Below are 4,608 nucleotides of genomic sequence, written 5' to 3'. Positions count from 1 at the left end.
TTCACGGTTCACATATTGCTGAAGCCTGGCTTGGAGAATTTTGAGCATTACTTTACTAGCATGTGAGATGAGTGCAATTGTGCGGTAGTTTGAGCATTCTTTGGCATTGGCTTTCTTTGGGATTGGAATGAAAACTGACCTTTTCCTGTTCTGTGGCCACTGCTGAGTTTTCCAAATGTGCTGGCATATTGAGTGCAGCACTTTCACAGCATCATCTTTCAGGATTTGGAATAGCTCAACTGGAATTCCATCACCTCCACTAGCTTTGTTCACGACCCAGATAATCATGATGGTGTGATCACTGACCTAGAGCCAGACATCCTGGAATGTGAAGTCAAGTGGGCCTTAGAAAGCATCACTGAGAATAGTAGATAATAAAACTTATTCTTTGGTGTCTTTCAGCTATATCTCCTCAAGACACCCAGGATTTGATGCCAAAGAAACCAAGGGTAGAAGATTTGTTCCCAAAAGCAAACCTAGGAATATATGAAAGATTTCACCTCAGAAACTTGGAATTAACGAAAGACTCAGAACATATAAAGGCATGTGAAAGACAGAGAGGATGTTTATATGGACATAAAGAAATTGAGACAGTTACAGATGATACAGACATTACTGCAGAAAGAAATGAGCTACATGAGTCAAATTGGGGGAAACACCCATTTCAGTCTTCAACATCTGCTGAGAAGTGTAAGTTTTTCAGAAAAAATTTACATTGTTTTGTGAAACATACTTGTTCTCTGAAAGGAAATGTGGAAAATCTGGGAGGTCCTCCAGTCTCTACTGTAAATACTCATTCAAACCACTCTGAGCATAGGCTTCGATTAAACATATATTTAAACATGTCTGAAAACCAGAAATTTAAAAATGATGGGAAAAACTCACAATGTAATCAATTTGAGGGATCTGTTAGCAGAAAGTCATTATTCTTCCACCAACAGATATTTTCTCTCCATTCCAAGGTGTGTAATGTTGATGATAATGGAAGAGATGTAATCCAACCATCATTGTTCAATACATCCCATGATATGGTTAATACGGAAGAACTTTCTGTGTGTAATAAAATGAATCAGACCTTAAGTAAGAGCTCCAGCGCCAGTAATTACACAATTATTTATGATGGAGTGAAGGTCTATTCATGCAATGAAACTGGGCATAACTTTGAACAAGACTCAAACTTTATGGAACATCAGGGAGCTCAATCTTCACACAAGGATTCTAAAAGTAATAAATGCAGGAATATCTTTTATCAAGCATCAGGTCTTCCTCTAAATAAGAGTATTCATAGTGGAGAGAAAACTTACAATTGTGGTGAATATGGTAAAGTTTCTAATGAGTCTTCAAATCTCATTCAACAGCAGAGGACTCAGAATTCACAGAAACAGTACAAGTGTAACAAATGTGGGAAAGTCTTTAGTAACTCATCTAATATAAGTAAACATAGGAAAATACATTCAGGAAGGAAACCTTTCAAGTGTACAGAATGTGCCAAAGCCTTTAATCAGAGTTCAAATCTTAGTCAACATCGACAAATCCATACTGGCAGGAAACCTAATAAATGTAAGGAATGTGGCAAAGTGTTTATCTATTTCTCAAATCTTAGTCAACATCAGCGAATTCACATTGGGGAAAAACCTTATAAATGTGCAAAGTGTGGCAAAGCCTTTAATCAGAACTCAAACCTTACTCGACACCAGCGAACTCATACTGGAGAGAAACCTTATAAATGTAAGGATTGTGGCAAAGCCTTTAGCCGGCGCTATGGTCTTACTCAACACCAGCGAATTCATACTGGAGAGCGACCTTATAAATGTAAAGAATGTGGAAAAGCCTTCAATAAAAACTCAAATCTTACTCAACACAAGCGAATTCATACTGGAGTGAAACCTTATAAATGTAAGGATTGTGGCAAAGCCTTTAGCCAGCGCTATGGCTTTACTCAACATCAGTTAATTCATACTGGAGAGAAAGCTTATAAATGTACAGAATGTGGAAAAGAGTTTAGTCAATACTCAACTCTTACTAAACACCAACGAATTCATACAGGAGAGAAACCTTATAAATGTAAAGAATGTGGAAAAGCATTTAATAAAAACTCAACTCTTACTAAACACCAGCGAATTCATACTGGAGAGAAGCCTTATAAATGTAAAGATTGTGGCAAAGCCTTTAGCCAGCGCTATGGTTTTACTCAACATCAGTTAATTCATACTGGAGAGAAACTTTATAAATGTAAAGAATGTGGAAAAGCCTTTAGTCAATCCTCAACTCTTACTAAACACCGGCGAATTCATACAGGAGAGAAACCTTATAAATGTAAAGAATGTGGAAAAACCTTTAATCGAAATTCAAATTTTACTAAACATCAGATAATTCATACTGGAGAGAAACCTTATAAATGTAAAGATTGTGGCAAAGCCTTTAGCCAGCACTATGGTTTTACTCAACATCAGTTTAATTCATACTGGAGAGAAACTTTATAAATGTAAAGAATGTGAAAAAGCCTTTAGTCAATCCTCAACTCTTACTAAACACCGGCGAATTCATACAGGAGAGAAACCTTATAAATGTAAAGATTGTGGCAAAGCCTTTAGGCACCGCAGTCATCTCACTAGGCATCTCAGTGTACATACTGAAGAGAAACTCTAGTAATGAAATAAGTGATGGAAGAAGTTTGTCCTAAACATGCATGTTAGAAAACACGAGACCATTTATATAAGAAAGATATGGAATGATGGAGAAATGTAAAAGAAAAAAAATGTAGAAAATGGTTTAATGAAAAATGAAATCTAAATAAATTCCAGAAAATCCATACTAGAAAGCTTTACATCAATCCTGTTTTCCAAAGTTCCTCTTAAAGAGAAGTACTATAGATAGTAATCCACAGTTAAAACAGATAGAAAATTGATGTTAGTGTGGATCACAAGTGAAAGTTTGATGTTTCAGATCAGATCAGTCGCTCAGTCGTGTCCGACTCTTTGCGACCCTATGAATCGCAGCACGCCAGGCCCCCCTGTCCATCACCAACTCCCGGAGTTCACTCAGACTTAAGTCCATCAAGTCAGTGATGCCATCCAGCCATCTCATCCTCTGTCGTCCCCTTCTCCTCCTGCCCCCAATCCCTCCCAGCATCAGAGTCTTTTCCAATGAGTCAACTCTTCACATGAGGTGGCCAAAGTACTGGAGTTTCAGCTTTAGCATCATTCCTTCCAAAGAAATCCCAGGGCTGATCTCCTTTAGAATGGACTGGTTGGATCTCCTTGCAGTCCAAGGGACTGTCAAGAATCTTCTCCAACACCACAGTTCAAAAGCATCAATTCTTCGGCGCTCAGCCTTCTTCACAGTCCAACTCTCACATGCATACATGACCACAGGAAAAACCATAGCCTTGACTAGACGGACCTTTGTTGGCAAAGTAATGTCTCTGCTTTTTCAGTATGCTATCTAGCTTGGTCATAACTTTCCTTCCAAGGAGTAAGTGTCTTAATTCATGGCTGCAGTCACCATCTGTAGTGATTTTGGAGCCCAGAAAAATAAAGTCTGACACTGTTTCCACTGTTTCCCCATCTATTTGCCATGAAGTGATGGGACCGGATGCCATGATCTTTGTTTTCTTAATGTTGAGCTTTAAGCCGACTTTTTCACTCTCCACTTTCACTTTCATCAAGAGGCTTTTGAGTTCCTCTTCACTTTCTGCCATAAGGGTGGTGTCATCTGCATATCTGAAGTTATTGATATTTCTCCCGGCAATCTTGATTCCAATTTGTGTTTCTTCCAGTCCAGCGTTTCTCATGATGTACTCTGTTTAAAAAGGTACAATTATTAGCAATGTATCCTTGTTTACATTGACATGATTTGTGATTATTTGAAAATGAATGTAATTCAACTCTCTAATTACTCCATGATATGCTTCATTTCTAGTGTGTATGTAAACTTATGTTTTTGATGGTTGGTACCTCAAAGATGAGAGAAGCCCTTCTATCTAAGGAGAAATCATTTATATGTATTCTCCATTAGAAGATTAAGGGCACAGTAATGTAACATGTACAGTAAACATCTAAATGGAGGTGTTTGTCATTCATGTCAAACATCCCTGTAGGTCACCATGATGTAAGTGTTCAAGGAATAATTCCACATACTAAAGATGTAATTATCAAGTTATGCTTTTTAAAGGTTAATATAATGACAGTTTCACTGAAATCTTGATGTGTTTTATAATATCAACAGAAATTATGAATATCTGACATATTTCAAATAACCTCTGATACCCTAAAATGTATGGGAAACGCTTCCCAGAAATTCCTGTAATTACTGTAAGCCTTCTTTCTTGAATGATTAGCCTCCATTTTGTAATCATAGAAATCACAACTCTCAGATCATTATATCAGAGGAATGAATATCATTGTTTATGCTTGTAATCTGTCTTTTAATCATAGTTACACAGGGGAGTGTAAAATGTTTTATTCTGACTGTGTGTGATATTCATACATGTTAATCAATAAAACTGAATGGCTTCTTGTGGTAAAGTTGGTGTGAATGAAGTGTTAACCTACCACCACCATTAACCTCTCCCATCTTATCTTTGGTAGCACAGTGGGATGGCATCTG

At 37.3% G+C, this 4,608-nt stretch overlaps 1 pseudogene; it reads left to right on the top strand.

Annotated features, from left to right (window-relative positions):
* Positions 1-411: 411 nt before the first annotated feature.
* Positions 412-3,422, top strand: LOC132342735 (zinc finger protein 883-like; annotated as a pseudogene).
* Positions 3,423-4,608: the final 1,186 nt, after the last annotated feature.

The sequence above is a fragment of the Bos taurus genome, chromosome 18 (assembly GCF_002263795.3).
Source record: "Bos taurus isolate L1 Dominette 01449 registration number 42190680 breed Hereford chromosome 18, ARS-UCD2.0, whole genome shotgun sequence".
NCBI lineage: Eukaryota > Metazoa > Chordata > Mammalia > Artiodactyla > Bovidae > Bos > Bos taurus.
This window is presented reverse-complemented; position numbering and strand designations above follow the sequence as displayed.